This window comes from Sinocyclocheilus anshuiensis, unplaced genomic scaffold (assembly GCF_001515605.1).
Source record: "Sinocyclocheilus anshuiensis isolate Anshui unplaced genomic scaffold, SAMN03320099.WGS_v1.1 scaffold20, whole genome shotgun sequence".
NCBI lineage: Eukaryota > Metazoa > Chordata > Actinopteri > Cypriniformes > Cyprinidae > Sinocyclocheilus > Sinocyclocheilus anshuiensis.
This window is the reverse complement of record NW_015558646.1, coordinates 860,807-879,330: the sequence shown is the minus strand read 5'-3', so window position 1 is coordinate 879,330 and position 18,524 is coordinate 860,807.

Genomic DNA, 18,524 nt, shown 5'->3' with positions numbered 1-18,524 from the left:
AGGAGCTCATGGATCACACAACACAACAGCTGTTCTGTGATAGAGCAATCGATTAAAAAATGGGAGACAACTTAAGATGGAGGAGTCGGGGATGTTTGTATGCGAGGAGGAGGGAATGAGAGATTGAGAAAGAGAGGATAGCGTTTAGGGGCTGATGGAATGACATGGAATGCTATACAAACACAGACAAACTGATGCATTAGATAACTTGCAATCCATAATGACAGTCGCTACAGTTTGTTTCTTGCATATGTTTTGTTTGAATGGAATAATTTCTCCTGTATGCCAGTATGGGAAACACAGTACTACCACAATAACACCTATCCCACGGATTCACTTGTCAATGTTTGCAGTGTTGTCGAAACGCCAACATGTAGCTAGATTCACAATTAAATATTTTTTGACATGTTTATAAACTAATCTGACAACCTTATATTCATCACTGCTTTTCAACTGAAAACAGTCAAGAGCACCAAGTCATTCCCAGCGAGTTCATTTAGTGAAGAATGTTCCAGACTGATTCAAACTGGAGTTTGTGAGTCTTTTTGTATTTAAAGTTAAATTAAGCAGATCATATGAGTCATGAATGAAGCAAATGCATGCATTCATTCATTTGTTCACAAATCAGACTACATTGGTACAAGTATATGTGAGTTGTATTTGTTTGTGAATCTAAGCAAGCTGGTAGCGCACTGTGTGTTTTTGATTCACTAAAAAGAACCAGTTTATAGGCCTACTGCAAATAGGGAAGCACATTTCTGCCACATGCTTTGGTAAGTCATAATTATGACATAAAAAGTCACAATGACATAAAGAAATAAAAAATAATTATGATTTACCAAGCATGTTTTTATGTGGCGGAAATGGGCTTTCATACAGTACATAGGTTACAGTTAGTGTAATTTTCAAGTGAATTGGACTAAACGGGTATTTTTCTTGCAATTCAATAGAAAGTGTGAACCTTTCAGCGTACATGATCTACATCCCCAGACAAGAGGTTTGTTTACATTTACTGCATGTTGTTGTGAAGTTATAACATCTTTAAAAAAAAAAAGAAAAAAAAAAAGATCAATGACATAAATCTTACAGCCACATATATAATAATTTGCATCACGAGTACAAGCACGCAAAATTAAAACCCAACTGCGTACTTTTAGAATGTGATAAAGTAGCAGCACATACCTGTTCAGTCATGCGAGTTCTGATGAATTTTTATGTCATATATTCCATTAGGGCTTTTAGCCCAAACTGTGAGCATATTCAGAGAAATCTCAATGAATTCTCATAACTTTACTTTCCTTATAAAGTAAATTTTCTGCATTTTCTGCTAAATAACGCTGAAATTCTTCGGTGAAACGCTACTGTAATTTGCGTTCCATACATCCGCAACGCCAGGGGCCGCACACGAGCTGGTATGACCAACAGAGAGATAACAAAGAGAGATCTGCCACAGTGGAGAGCAGAATGCCTGTGTCCCAATGTGCACACACAGGTTACATTAACAGAAAAAAATCTAATAGAAAATAAAAAGAAAGGAAGTGAAAAAATATTAAACAGAAAGAAAACATGAAAATGTTTATAAATATAGCCTAAACACATTTGACAGTTTTATAATTTTTTTATTTAGTTCATTTACATTTTATAGGCCTATATACCCAATTCAGCTGATACAAAACAAAACATGTATAAAAACTTGTTTTTAACGTGTAACATATAGCATCATACAGAAAGACGCAAATAATATATTTTCCATCTCTTTATGAACAGAAGCCAAATATGATTAAAAAATAATTTTCTTCATACACTTGTTGTTTTGTAGTGTTTTTGGGCAGAATAAATAGTTTTAGTCATGCATTTTGCTTTCTTAGCTAACACTATTTTTAACCCTTACTGTACATGCAAATGCTAGTGTGATTACGTACTATGCTTATGTATTTGCTTAGGATACAAAATGACTATAACGTGTTTTTAAATATTTTGCCAGGAGTTTATATGTTTAAATTTGTATTATAGGGCTGTGACAAAGCAGAAATTTGGTTAATGATGAAATTTTCCTTCTGAAATTTCATTTAAAATTCCTTTTGTAAAATTATACCCGAGTGCTCATCAACTTCTGTCCTTAAAATCAACTGTGCCTTTATTACAGTCAAAAATAAATTTGAGCAGATTTGAAGTTAGTCAACGTCTCTCACAGTGTCCCCTTCTCTCTCACAGTGTCTGTCCTTCTTTGATGAAACTGAGCAAATAAACTGTTGTGTATCTGCTTTTATGCCATCTCTGTCTCTCTATTTCTCTTATCTTTTCTTGCTCTATCATTCTCAAGGGGTATATAGAAGTGAGGGCTGTCACAGACATCTGAGCATGTTCTTGCATTTTGAAACAAATAATAAAGCAGACTCTTTTAACTGAGATCCAAAGCCTTGATGAAGGAATGGGAATTTTGTGAAAAAAGCAAACATTTCTTTGGCGCTGCCGCTGACATTTCTAAATTCCCTGTGAATTTATTCACGAATGCAATCTGTGTTGCACGTGAAAAGTGTAGGAGTTGTGAAATCAAAGGAGTGCGACTAACACCTCAATATCAGCAAACTTCGAAAGTTGAAATTACTTTGGAGATGAGATAAGCCGACCTGTCCACATTTTTAAAGGTGACTGATGTCTGAACTTCTGTGAAAACCTTTTCCATTAACTCATCAATGGGGTTTAGCATTAGGTTTTGCTTTTAGGTGTAACTAAATGTTGACCTTTAATGAAGGAAAGCATGTAAATAGAAAACTACCCACAGCAAAAGATGCTCTAAATATCGTCTGGTTAAAAGAAATGGAGAAATCCGTAATTTCACAAAAAGCTATAGCATGACCAGTTTCTTTGTGACTGCTTTGCTGCATATCAGGAAATTACAGAAGTTCAATAATGGAATGCCTCTCTGCCTTAAATAAAACTTTAAAGGAATTACATCATTATGAGTGGGCTTCCCCATGGCGCTACTTCAAAGGAAATGTCAAAGCACTCCAAAATGAAGCGCCTCTGATGCCTCTTATATGATGCTTCTGAAATATTGAGACAGCATTGCCACAAATCCCTTTAAACTTTAAGAAAAACCCTTAACTTAGGTTTCTTTCAAATCAAAATGCCTCCATAACCGTACTAAATGGTTTGACATTATAAAATCAAAGCAGGCTAGTTTAGTTTCCTAATAAACCTGGCATAGTACACTATTTGGCTCTGACAAATTGCAAATGTTTTTAAGACATGTTGGATAAGAGTGTCTGCTAAATACATAAATGTAAATATATTTCAGTACTGTACACATTTTAAAACCTTTTCTTAACATTTTTAAATGGTCAAGTGCATGCCTTTTAGAAAAAAAATGTATTATTTTTTAACACGAGAGCAAGAGCTTTCTCAAGGACCCTGATGGTCTATTTTTAACCCTACTCTTACTTTAAATAAATAAGGAAGACCCAACATTGTGTGAAGAGTGAAAACATTGACCTTAGAAAAAGTAGTACGCAGGAAAATTAGGTACAATGGAAAGCGCAAGGTCAGGGATGTGTGTGCAAGAAATAACAAGTCCTTGGAAAAAGTGCACAGATGCATCCAGGTTGTAATGATCTCATCATGCTAATGCTGTCTGCTGGGCTGGTTTCTGAGTGAACACTGTTGAGAGATATGGCTTGACGTGATTGGGCATCAGGGGAGAAGCAGTGACAGTCCTGACTGTACCATCTGCTGAGCTCTGCTCAGGGCTCAGCCTTACAACACACCCTAACTTGGCCCTCATCTCAGGTACGTCCATCCTCTCCACTGATGGACAGATTGTAGGGGAGAAAGCAGAGAGGGACTCAAGAAAACTCAAAGAGGCCATTAAATGAACAATAAAGGCATTTTAGAAGAGAAAAGTATGGGGGCATCTCAATCCACTCCCTAGTTCAGTAATGAGAATATTGCTCAGGGAATTGTCAAAACCATTTCAGTACACTCCCTAAAAAATTCCCAAGTCTTCTACTGGCCCTCAGCGAGTGCATGTTTACATGCATTAATTTTCGTCAATCCCAATGATGCCACTCCAATTTCAGATTATTGACCTGCGTCTCTCAAAAGTATTGTAGGCCTAAATAGGTCATAGAGATTATTGATGCCAATTATTTATAGGATCTACTTATTCTTACAATGTTTTTGGGATAAGCAGCCCTGAAAAAAAATAAACATGTAAGGTCCGCGCACTTGGTCCAAGGAAGGTATCCAGTGGCGGATGAAGGTTTCTTGCGTGTTCGGTCTTTTCAGCGCGCAGAGTTATTCAATTTAGGTTTAACTCAATCTGACTCCATTTTATTATTTCATCTGACTCCATTTTAGTATGACCTCGAATGTAGGTTGAAAGGCAAATTGGTTGTTTGTCGGTCTCTAATTATTCTGACATTTGATTATTCTAGTTAACTCTTTACTTATATTTTACTCGTTGATTAGGAATCTATGTCATTTAGGATGCCTCACGGCGGCCGCTACGCGTGGGCTCCACGATCACAAACTCGCCAGTCTGACCCTTAGCCAGAGGTTTTGTGGCTAATACTATTTAATATACTTTAAATAGTAGGTCTGTTTAGCCCCCTACAGTTACCCATATAATACTCAAACATTAATCAGCGGTTTTCTAGAACTCCTTGTCTAGCCCCGATAGTTAATATAGCTTCGTACAACTTAATTAACACTTCAAACATTAATCAGCGGTTTTCTAGACCCTTTGTCTAGCCCCCGATAGCTAATATAACTTCGTACAACTTAATCAACACTTCAAACATATACATGGTTAACGTAACTGAGTACAACTTAAACTAAGGTCAAGCAGTTAGTCAGAAATCTACAACCTCACCTGATGGGCCCCATGCTCCATCTAAACCTGAGATTTAGTGTGTACTCAACCCTGGACACAGCTTTGTGGAAACATAAACCTTCACTTAATCTACTTGAGAAAATAATTTCAGAGTAAGTCAGAATAGATCAAATGTAACAATTTATTAACAGTCAGGTAAATGTGTATTATTCCAATTATCTCCATAGCCAATTCAACGATATCAAATCAATACGATACATCAAATTCTCATAGACAAATCTAAGAGTAAGATGCATACCTGACCTTTTAGAAAATACATAGTACAGAGTGTGTGGAGACACTCCATACTACGGGGCTCTCTGACTACAGAATCGCCCCGACCCTTTTACTACAATCCTTTAAATACAAAACCAAGATAAGACATCCTCCAAATGGAGGCATGTAATTTACATTAACCCAGGTCTCAGACCTGGGTGGTTTTACACCTCAATGGGAACAGAAGGTATTCTGAAGATGCCAGTGCACCGTCTGTCTCCCAGGAGATCAAAGCATCCGAGTTTCTTTTATCCTTACAAACACATGTACCCACATGAGACATAAAAATCACGCAAGCATGCGCACCATGGCACTGGTATTTTTGAATCGGATTGAGGAAATAGTCCGATTGAAGCATTTACATGAATGCATTCATTTTGAAGAATGAATCCAATCTGATTTCAGATTCAGATCCGATATCTTTCAGATTCAAGTTTGAAACAAAACTCGGAAGTGTAGTTGCCACTTTCAGAACTGGAGAAAGCCACCACTATAATGTCACTGGAGTTATTGTTGAATTGTTGTTTTTGTCTTTGTGATCTATCTAAAAATAACACTGGCATTTATTATTATTATTATTATTATTATTATTATTATTATTTTTAACTCCAACCCTAATCAAACACACCTGAACAAGCTAATCAATGTCTTCAGGATTACTAAGGCTATAGGCAGGTGAGTTTTTTTTTCAGGGTTGGAGCTGAACTCTGCAGGACTGCGGCTCTCTAGGACCGAACTTGCCTACCCCTGGTCTACACAAACTCCTTTCAATCCAATCAACATTTCATTCAGTTTTTTTGTTTGTTTTTGAAGTACAACTAACCCATTAAATGGATCATAAATGGATTATTTGGGTGCATGTAAACAAAGGTAATATTTTTTTAATTGATCAAATTATTTCAGGTCCACACCACTTCTTCCAATCCAATTGGAAGTTTCGTCAGATTGAGCTCAGTCGGGTCGACTGAAACGTTTACATGAAGACTTTTCAGTCCCATTAAGCCTTCAGTTTGGTTGCATGCAAGCATAACTACTTATTGGTGAACTTTTTGGAATGTTCGCTTTGACCCGTTCAGTATAGAAACCCTCAGGTCATACGAGGAGTTTTGTCACAGTTTAGACAGCACCATTACACCATCAGGATTTGATTCTGCCCTTTGACTTTTTTTTAAACCTGATCTTATAGTTCAGCTAGAGTTGTAAAACTTTGGGGTTTATGTTTTCTGTGTCTTTGTGTGCATTAATGGATGTGTGCGCATGGTAGCGTACAGTCATCTTCTATCTCGAGGACTGTGTTTCAGGATATCCTGCTGAGCGGACCGTCTGCTTTGCTGTCAGACTGCAGTGTGTCAGTGTGTGAAAGCCGGTTGTAAAGCAGGCACCCCTCTGATTGTGTGTGTAAGCATTAGTTAGAAATGTAATGTTGCGCTTCATGATGGGGTGTACTGCTGATGAGCCTGAACTTGTTTCCTACATAGAAGCATTAAACTGTGACAGTATCTGATAGATAGAGAGATACGAATAAAGGAAGAGGGAGAAGGAGACAGCTGAAGGATAATTAGTATGATTCTCAGATAGCATAATGAGTTGCGATCATCAAATCTGCATAATGAGAATAATTCACCCTTATCTCTATATGTTCTTTCTAACGACTTCTTTATTTCTTGTTTTAATCTCCGAACACTGTAAGACTTATTAGTGGGGCAAGATGTGACACTTTTTACTTAAGTTGTCCTCTAGGCTTGAAGAAAAGGAGGTAAAATATGCTTAATTATATTTGAATAAATTTCATATGAACAAAAATTACAAGAATTAGTCTTTTTGGCTTTTTCAGAGATGCATTGTGGATGGAAGCAAATGACTTTGTGCCATTTGAATATAGTCAGTTTACTAATGAGAGAAGTTTTATGCTGTCAATCCTCTGGAAGTCATAGTGATTATAACTTTCTGGGACTACCCTTTTTTAAATATATTTTTATTTATTTGTATTATTTTATGGTTAAGCACATTAGGTAATTTATTATTATTATTTATTTATACATATATTTTTTACTTTTTATTATTTTACAATTAAGCATATTAGGTAAATTATTAAAACATAATTTCATTTGGAATAAAATAAATTTTGCCTACCTTTTGTATACATTTACAGAAAAGAAAAAATGTCTAAGTTGTGCAATGCTTTCTGTCTTTTTATTAGTTTTTATTCTGTGTCAACTTGGAGGATAATAAATAAACTATTAATTTTAAAAGTACATGGAATAAAAGATTAAAATAATGCATTTGCAATATGAAGTAAAACATAATTTATTTTCTCTTAGATAAGCAAGTCCTAATGATCTCATATATTTTTAAAATTAATTATAATTGTTTTTTTTTTTCTTTTTCTTTTTCTTTTTTTAATTACCAAAAGATCTTTGAGAATTATTTTAGACTTAACATATACTGTATGGTATACATGGTGGAAACTCTCTAGAAATATAGTAACATGACAAAAATGTTGCCTAGAGAAAGGACTGATCCAACTTACCCACATGGCACAATTACCCCACTTTCCTCTATGCCTTTGTGTAGTATGTGTGTATAATGTTTGCATGTCAGGGGACACTGGTACATACTGAAGGGTCTGAGATGAAGCTAAATGTAAGCAAAGTGCTGGTCTGATCAAAAACAGACCTCGCTAAGAGACTAATATACACAGGAGACAGGAAGAGACAGCTCAGCATGTCTATTAGGTTTCACTAATGCACACTGCATGCCGTCACACACTGCGGGATCACTTGAGATGGTACAAGTATAATTATAGAATGCATCTATCAGTGGCCAGGACAGGCTCATATTGATGAAGTATCCTGATGTCTATATTATCTAAGTAGGTGTGTGCAAATGTCCAGGTCATAATCATAACACTGTGAGCTTGTGGAACCACCTCGAGTCCCAATCTGCAACTGGCAGGCCAGTATGTGTTTTTTTTTGAGTGGCTCAGATCTCTGTGGAGTTGAATTTGGAGAGTATACCAGCATCATTCAGCTTTAATGGCAAATACTTTTAACCTGATTTGCATTTACCTAAAAAAGGGAGAAGATTCATGACATACATGCCCACATGGTTTTTGAATAATACATCAAAATTTTGTTTGGTCAAAGCATTAGCCCATCAGATCCACATGACTTATACATGTGGATGAAATCAGCGCAAGAGTAAAACCCAGAGTAAAACATCCACTCTGATATTTGGGTTCAATTGGAATTATTAATAACATCTAAGTAAATTTTTAAAGTCACAAATCACTTCAAGTGTAAGATTGTGAGCATGTGCGCGTGTGGCATGTTCTCACCATTGCAAACACGTTTAATCAAGTTTAACAGAATTTCAGCACTCCTGCTTTGAAAATGACTAAAATATGTCAGTATATAATACTGATAAAAGAGAAAGTGTGATAGTGATATTCACAAATCAGTGACTTGACGACATGTTCAGCTCTTTCTCGCTCTCGTTAAAGAGTTGCTGAGAGTTTGAGTATTTTTTTTTATAGCTTAAATAATTAAACTCATCTGATTCTACCAAAGCAGTTCTCTACAGAATCTTTGTGTTTGTCAGATGTGAGTGCATGCAGGCGGGTCACAAGAGCGTATACACGGGAGAAACGCATTCAATACCCCATTTCATGATGGGAGTTAGTATAGCCATCTGTCCTTTCCCAAGAGCCGTCCTTATTTAGCCCCCACTATGCCCCAACAAACACACTCCATCGGCCTCTGACTGAATCTATATCTGGTGACCACAACCATTTGTTGAAGACTGCAGATATGCAGGAACTAACAGTGTCATGCAGAAAAAGCGGAATGAGATGCAGTCATTTGTCGTTGAGATCTGGTTCAGCTGTATTGAGAGGTAACCTGCTGTATAAGATTGTTGCTTAGTTAGAGCAGATGTCATATTTAATTTGATGCAAATGGAAATGAGGCTGAGTGTTAGAAATACAGTCCACTGAATGTTGAATAGTCATAAGTTCCTTGAACATCAGAATTTCTAATTTTCCACAACAAATGTTTTTAAGAGCTGTTTTTATCCCCTGTGAAAATTAAAAGTACTTTGTGAAAATACATACCTTCAGTGTTTTGCCAGCTGAATTATCAACACTTTTTTGTCCATCATTCATTTGACATGAAATTCGAAATGCTATAATTTTACCAAATCTTACGATTTTTAATGTAAATTGTCACAGTTAAAAGTACAAACAAAAACTAAAATAAACAAAAGAAACTAAAAAGACAAAATCGAAAAAAATATTGAATCACAAATTTACTGATAAAATGACTTTAGATTTTCAATGAATGCTGGAAGGTCTGATTTCATAGTTTACTCAAAAAAAACAACAAAACAAAACAATATGCTGTACAGGTTCTAAACTTGTATGCCTTTATACTGTGGAAAATAAAAGATAAAATAAGTCATTTGAGAAGTGTTTTTGTCCATATAATGGAAGTTGACTACCATTCTTCAAAATATCTAAGTTACGGATTTGCAAGAACATGAGGGCGAGTAAATGACTGAACTACCTCTTTAATAAATCTCTCTCAAATTTCAGATTACTGGTCCGTCATTACAGGTTTTCAAAGATGGCTTTTTAAACTTTAATGTTGACTTTTGGCTTACATCTGTGAACTAAATTGAAACTGATAACCAAAATACAAAATGCAATAAATGTCAAAACTAGTGAAACAAAAGCGTCATCTTCTTCTAATAAGGTCTATACTCTCAATCCCACAGCATTTCTCACTCAATTCGAGAGTCTCGCGGTTCTGTTCTACAGAGCTATACCACATGTTGAGCCGTATTGCACGAAGTACAGAGCCGCTTTGAGTCGTGTATTAAATGAAGTTGCGCTGTGTGGAAATGCAGAGCTTTCTCTGTTGCATGCTGCTCTGAATATTGCAGAGAAGCCCTTAATGCTGACAGAGCCAGGTCTCACAGGGAGGCTGTGTCATCGCCTCACACTGAATTACACCCTCACCGCCTGAGGGGAGAACGACAGAAGCGGAGCTCTTGCCTTCGTTCTCTAAAGCCTTCCTTCCTTTTGTCTTACTCCTGAATGACAGCCTGGGGAAAGTTGGCAGGGAGGGGGTGGAAAGCAAGCGTTTGAGGTGTCTCCTGCTATCACCGGCGCTGCTGTAATGGTGTTGTCATAGAGGGGTGTAACGTGGAGGGAAGCGCTTATACTAAGAACAACTAATGAGACCAACTGTGGTTCGGCAGCACTGAAACTCGACGATTGCTTTTTCAACACATAACGTGTATTTTCTATGAAAAAAAAAAAAAACTGCTTTATTTCCTCACTTCACCACTCTGCAACCTTTCCCACTTTATTTTGACTTCAACCCTGCACAACCTCATAGTAGAGCGTGTTAATCTTCAATTAATGCCCACGAGCTATTTTTCAGTTGGCCTGAACCAATTCTTTCTTATAATTACAGATTCTCGGACCATTCTCATTGAACGCTTCAAGGCAACGGAAACCAAATCTGTACAAGTATGGATAAATCCTTGCTGTTCAGAAGGCCTGGAGTTCATTCCAAAGCTGCATCGCGCCGTACTGAGAGCGCTAGACGGAGTAATTCCCCCTGAGTGTTTACCCGGTGCGCTAATTACCTTGGATAAGTCTGTTCTGGTTGTGGTCTTCCAAGGATCATGGCTACTTTGGGGTTTGTACTTGGTAATGAGACTCAGTCCAAAAAGCTGCCTCGCTGCCAAAGCAACACGTTTTATTAGGCTGTAAAGTCCTCGTTGTGGTGTGTTCACACGCTCGCTGCTATTAAGGCTTGTAAACACAGCAACAGAGAAAATGAGCATGTGAATGCGTGTGGGTTTTCACTTTCCGAATGCCATTTGAGTGGTTTTTAGCAGCGATGGGTTCGGCTCCTCGCTGAGCGCTCATCTGTTCTCTAGCTGTGCTTTTGCAAGCTACAGTACAAAGAAAACGCTTAAATGTTGCGGAATCCACCAATTATTCTCCATCATTTAAAGCAATTAGCGCCTGCTTGTCGATGTCATGTCATTTGTCTGCCGTAGTGAAATTTGAACTCAGAAAGGTGGATGTGAATGTATTACTATTACATTTTGCAATGGGTTTTCATGAATCTGTAGGCCAAAATTGTAGCTTTATAAAGTGGAATCTCTAAAGCATTGTTAGCATAGATTATAGAAAAAATAATTTCTATCATATTAGAATAATATAGGCACCAAAGTCATCACAGCTTAAATAGTACTTGAAAACTTTCATACATATGAAAGTGTAATGAAGCATCTGCAAATTTATTTATCAAATAAGTGTCATTACTGTCACTTTTAAACAATTTATTTAAAAAAATCATACTGACCCATTTGAACAGTAGTGTATAAAAGTAGCAGTTTTAGACAACTGTATGAATTACATTTAAAAGATAGATGTTATATTTAGGGGTAACATGGTTTAATGTGCTTACCAGGCTGATAAACATATTTATCAGATTTGCTGCTGTGCATGAAATACTCCCACAGCCTGGGGAAAGTTGGCAGGGAGGGGGTGGAAAGCAAGCGTTTGAGGTGTCTCCTGCTATCACCGGCGCTGCTGTAATGGTGTTGTCATAGAGGGGTGTAACGTGGAGGGAAGCGCTTATACTAAGAACAACTAATGAGACCAACTGTGGTTCGGCAGCACTGAAACTCGACGATTGCTTTTTCAACACATAACGTGTATTTTCTATGAAAAAAAAAAAAAACTGCTTTATTTCCTCACTTCACCACTCTGCAACCTTTCCCACTTTATTTTGACTTCAACCCTGCACAACCTCATAGTAGAGCGTGTTAATCTTCAATTAATGCCCACGAGCTATTTTTCAGTTGGCCTGAACCAATTCTTTCTTATAATTACAGATTCTCGGACCATTCTCATTGAACGCTTCAAGGCAACGGAAACCAAATCTGTACAAGTATGGATAAATCCTTGCTGTTCAGAAGGCCTGGAGTTCATTCCAAAGCTGCATCGCGCCGTACTGAGAGCGCTAGACGGAGTAATTCCCCCTGAGTGTTTACCCGGTGCGCTAATTACCTTGGATAAGTCTGTTCTGGTTGTGGTCTTCCAAGGATCATGGCTACTTTGGGGTTTGTACTTGGTAATGAGACTCAGTCCAAAAAGCTGCCTCGCTGCCAAAGCAACACGTTTTATTAGGCTGTAAAGTCCTCGTTGTGGTGTGTTCACACGCTCGCTGCTATTAAGGCTTGTAAACACAGCAACAGAGAAAATGAGCATGTGAATGCGTGTGGGTTTTCACTTTCCGAATGCCATTTGAGTGGTTTTTAGCAGCGATGGGTTCGGCTCCTCGCTGAGCGCTCATCTGTTCTCTAGCTGTGCTTTTGCAAGCTACAGTACAAAGAAAACGCTTAAATGTTGCGGAATCCACCAATTATTCTCCATCATTTAAAGCAATTAGCGCCTGCTTGTCGATGTCATGTCATTTGTCTGCCGTAGTGAAATTTGAACTCAGAAAGGTGGATGTGAATGTATTACTATTACATTTTGCAATGGGTTTTCATGAATCTGTAGGCCAAAATTGTAGCTTTATAAAGTGGAATCTCTAAAGCATTGTTAGCATAGATTATAGAAAAAATAATTTCTATCATATTAGAATAATATAGGCACCAAAGTCATCACAGCTTAAATAGTACTTGAAAACTTTCATACATATGAAAGTGTAATGAAGCATCTGCAAATTTATTTATCAAATAAGTGTCATTACTGTCACTTTTAAACAATTTATTTAAAAAAATCATACTGACCCATTTGAACAGTAGTGTATAAAAGTAGCAGTTTTAGACAACTGTATGAATTACATTTAAAAGAAAGATGTTATATTTAGGGGTAACATGGTTTAATGTGCTTACCAGGCTGATAAACATATTTAACAGATTTGCTGCTGTGCATGAAATACTCCCATATACTGTGTGTCAAGACATCTTCCCACACTGTCTTCTTTCCCCTACAACCTCACCTGCACCATGGTGCCGTACGGCTGACACCCGTTATCAATTTGGGGAGCAGATCACCGTTTGATTGAAGTGGAGCTTCTGCCTCCCTGTTGTGCACTCTGCAATCCTTTGCAACACCGTGAACATCGTTATACTCAATATTCTTGTCACTAGCAGAATCAGTCCCAGGGCCTCAGCGGGTAACCGCTCTCTTCTCTGACCCTGGAGAATTTGCAAACTCGCAGCAAATGAAGGAAGCAACAAATGGGCATATATGCAAATATATAGATAGTGAGGTTGAATATTTTGGAAAATAAACCTAGACTTTTTCCAAGCAAGGTAAATTCATTTTCATAAAAGTATTTCCAATGTTAAGCAAAATTGCATGCCCAATTAACAATTACAATGACAAGCAATTGACATTTCAACATGTTGTGAACACACAGCAACTCTTAACCACATTCTCAAGCATTTTTGGGGAGGCAGAAGTAGTAACCTTGCACATAGAGAGCTCACTTAAGAGCTGAGATCCATTGTTATCAGGAAACAGGGCCCTGGACGCTAAAAGAGAAGCTCATTACACTATTAGATAATCTGGTATCATCTCCATCCTAATCAGCTTGTTGATGGAGTTCAGCAAAACACTGGATAACACTGGGAAACACTGGATGATAAGCTTTGAGATGAGTTTCCTTTAAATGCTAAATACACAGGAATGAGAGAGTAATCTCACAGTAAATGAGGAATCTGGCATTTGTGTCATTACTGGTCCTTCTTGTCATAGGTGAATTGTCTTGTCATCTTATTTTACTATTAATTTGATTATTTTTAGTATTTTATTTTGTTATTTAGTAAATCACTAAACTTAATAATTATTTATTTTACAATAATTATGTTATAATTATTTATATATAATCTAGTTTCAATGTAGGTAATTTCTGTATTTATATTTTATACTGTTTATTTATACTCTTCATTGTCTAGATACTTTTGCATTAGCAAGGGGGGGTATGTATCCCCCTAATGTTCAAATAAAACTGTTAGCAATACAAATGCAGCTTTATTCTGAATTAAAACAAGTTGTCACACTTAAACTGAACCTGAAACGCAGAGAGAGAAGAAGAGCGGGGAAAAAAAAAACTAGTAGCTAGCTAATTGCTATAATTACTCTCCTCCTCCACTTAGGTATCATTTTGTTTAACTCTTTCACACACACTTTATTCAGGGCCTGTGAAACTCCTCTGCAACACTGTGTAGACATGGTAAACAAGTTAACTTAGTATTAAAACTTAAAAATAGAGCAAAACTCTAAATTAAGCCTTTGCTTAAATGAATGAGAGCACAGTCTACTGCAACTCCTCTACTTAAAGGGATAGTTCAGCCCAAAATGAAAATTCTGTCATCATTTACTCATGTCTGTTATTCCAAACTTGTATGAAGCTCTTTCTTCTGTGGAACACAAAATAAGATTTTGTATTTTGTATTTTTTGTCATCCTTTAAGAATATATATTTTTTGTGTTCCACAGAAGAAAGCAAGCCATACTCTTTTGGAATGACAAGAGGGTGAGTGAATGATGATGGAATTTTTATTTTGGCTAAACTACATCTTTAAGGTTAAACTACTCCATCCTAAGGGACCCCTGATCTATAAAACATGCCTACTGTTAAATCATGGGAAAATAATTTCTTAGTCAATCAAACATTGATCCAGATTGATCTGTCTCTTTCCTTCGGTAGCCAGCTCTCCTTTTGTCACTGAGAGACAGATGTCTGTCTTTAGTGGACCAGCTGTGTGTCTGCGCTTCCTCGCTCCGCTCATTGTGGAACCTTAAACCTCCTTAATCACTCACTCGAGACCTTTTTTCCTGAGGGAGAAACGTAGAGAAAAGAAGTTATTGATTTATTTTACTCTTCACTGAGGAAGCAGCAACAGAGCTGGGGAGGGGGTTATTGTCTCTAAGAAGTTGTCGTGTCAAGCCTGTTTTATTTGAACAATCATATAGAAAAATGGAGAAAAAAAAAAACATGCACACACATATACATTACTTATAATCTATGTCTAAAATAGAGATAACTCAATTCTCTCTCCAGAGAACTTTGTTACAACCCTTGGTTATTGTGATCTCAAAGTTGTAACAGAAATTATTCAAATACAACCGTGATTAAAATTCAGCTGGGGACCTCTTTCTTCATTTATTTATTTTTTTATTTATTTATTGTAATTTCTCAAGCCAGTGCACTGAAAAACAATTAAATTATGTTTCTTTTTTTTTTCTTTTTCAATCAAATTAAAATACTCATTCCAACATAAGAGGAAAGAGATGATTCGCTAGCTTGTCTCCCTGGTGACTGGAGTATAATCTGTCATGAAAAATTCAGCCAGCATTAGTAAAGGCACAAATTACCGGCAAACATAATCAAGCTGATTTTCCAATCCTCTCATTCTGTTTTATATCTGCTCTGCTGAGTTGTGGAATTAGAAGCGCAAAGTTGTGTTTCAGTGAGTGAATCGAGGGATTTTACCCAGAGCAGAGGTGGCAGGTCATCTGTATAGACCCACCCAGATCTTAGTGTCTCCCTTTCTCTCCTCTTTTGTCTGCCCTCTTTTCCTTAATAATTTCAGAGGTGAGATGTGCTATTAGCACCGAAATTATGAACAATATCCCTACAAAAAGACATCACAATTATAACAGTTGGATTCATTTTGATTGTGGCAATCGAGTTGATCATGCGATCGAGGAGATTACAGAAAATTACCGCATGTCTCTGCACCTCCTTGTGATGTGTAATTAGGAGATTTTTACCTTTTCATTTTTACTGCACTGGTTTCTGTGTTAATGGTGACCACTCTAATTATCCTCTAGATGACTTTCAAATGACGGACCTGTGATAGGAGACAGCTGGCGACGATGCAGTTGGACTTTCAAGCGCTCTAGAAATGTATTACAACTTTACTTGCATAATGTTTAAAAAAAACAAAAAAAAAACAAAGTGGCAGTGATGAATATACAGTAGGGTAGAGTGGGGGAAAACGCCCCCTTAAGGACTGTGCAATTTTGTTTTGTAAAACAAATGTTAAATGTGTTCAGAAAAGTTATCATAGTTTTAGTGACACTGACATAAATTATAAACCAAGTATGAAAAATTTCCAGAGTTTTCATGTTATTAGATTTTGAACAAAAATGTATTTTGTACCAAGGGGGCGTTTTACCCCACCAATGGGGCAAAACGCCCCCATGGGTGGGGTAAAATGCCCCCCAGTCTGACAAAGCAATTTGCTTTAAACATTTACAGCAAAATCAGAGTACATGCAGTTTTAGCTTAAAATAAAAAAGAATATAATCAATAGTTATGGATTACAAATTATAATTGCCTATTTGAAAAAAAAAAGTTAGCTGATGCTAACTGGCTAGCTAACTAGCTACTTGATGCTAACTTGAAGTAATTTTTAAATATAAAGTCCAAATATCTTGATTCAACCAACTAGGTAGAATACATTTGATGGAAAAACAAAGGATTTGATGTTCAGAACAGAATAACTACAGTAATTGCCCATTGCCCCCGGGGGCATTTTACCCCACCTGGCTGGGGGCGTTTTACCCCACTGAATATGTTTGAGAAAAAAATTATGTCATTCTGAAAATATAATTATATTTTTATTAAATAACACATACTCCCTATCTACAGGCCCTACTGTTCTTATATCATATATAACTGTGATGTTGTACAAAACATCAAGCTTTAAAAAACTTTTTATCTTACTGCTGAAAATGAGATAATTTACTGTGAAATCCGTTTTCTCTTCAGTACATCACCAGTGTAAGCTTCACCGTGAAAACTTCTACATCACTCTTGTCAACGTAGTCCATAGTTACAATAAAAATGCATCTTTATTTTATCTTGTGGTTATTTTGGGAAAAACAGTAGGGTGCGTTTTACCTCACTCTACCCTATAACCGTAGTACAGATTAAAAAAAAAAATCAAAATTTATACAAATAATGAATATACAGTCACAGTTTCAAGAAGTTTGTAGAAAAACTTTATAACTTGCACAATGTTTTTACAGTATTAAGCAGCAGTAATGAATATACAGTATATCTGTAGTATAGATAATGTAATGTAATATAATAAATAAATAAAATATAAAATTACATAATTATATATATAAAAAATAAAAGTAAAGAATATAGTACAATCCGTAGAATAAACCTGACAGGATGATCAGCTGAGTGTACATTATATGCCATAAATTGACATAAAATATTGATTTTAATTTAAATTATATTAGTGTGTGAAGAAAGAGACTAAAACTAGAGATATATTTAGCTAGATTTTTGTATAATACAAAAACAAAATGTAGGAAACTATAGGAAAACAATGTGTACAAAAAAAACTGTAATAAAAAAAACCCCATAAAATTTCCAGGTCCAATTTAATTTGGACTTGGTAGTCCTTATAAAAAGAACTACCTGAAAGAAACCTGCCTTGAACTAATATAAATACCACGCTGAGCAAAAACTTTAAGTGGAGTTAAGACCTCCTGTAGGTCATTAAAAAAACATTCATTAAAGTACCCAGTCGGTGATTGCAGCGTTCCTCCTTGCTATGCCAAGCCTTCCCTCAATGCGGAGTTTATAATTAGAGTACCATTTCCAACTCTAGGTTATTTCAGAGCCAGCCGCTGGTCTCTGGACTCTGTGGCTGTTTGGAGAATGTCAGTGTGGATAAAGATATGTGCACATCAAAACACTGTGTTGTAGCCTATGGAAAATAGAGCGGGATTATCACCAACTGCTCCTCTGCCTCCGGACTTCCAGAAAGACACACTCTTTCTCTAACTAATTCTGCCCTGGCACCAGCTGCCACTGCTAAAACACCTCCTGAGGAAGGCCTTTCCCTCAATGTGCAAGTGTGTGTGCGTTGATGGCTGTAGCTTTACGTAGACAAATTTAAGGTTTTGATTTCATGTTGACTTTAAGACTCCCGCTATCATCCTGTTCGCTTAAGCAAGCGCTTAGAACTTTTTACAGTGCGGTGCTCAGTCTAGTCCAGTTTGATGACCCTGAAGAGAGATCACAGATTGTCTCAGTCTGGTCCCTACTGGAGACCCAGTGCTCATCTGAGCCCCTGCTGGCACAGCTCGCTGTGGTTATAGCTTCTAATTACTCTCCAGAGAAAGCTATTGTTGTAAAGGGAGATGAGAGCAGATATCCCCAGGCTCCCTGCTAGATCTCTCCAAGAGCACATTCAAATAAAGATCACGCTCCAAATTCAAATAAATCACATGTACATCTTGTATCGCTGAATGCTAAGCATGGCTAAAACATGTTGCATTTCAGAATTGGTTTCTTGTGTACACCCACAGC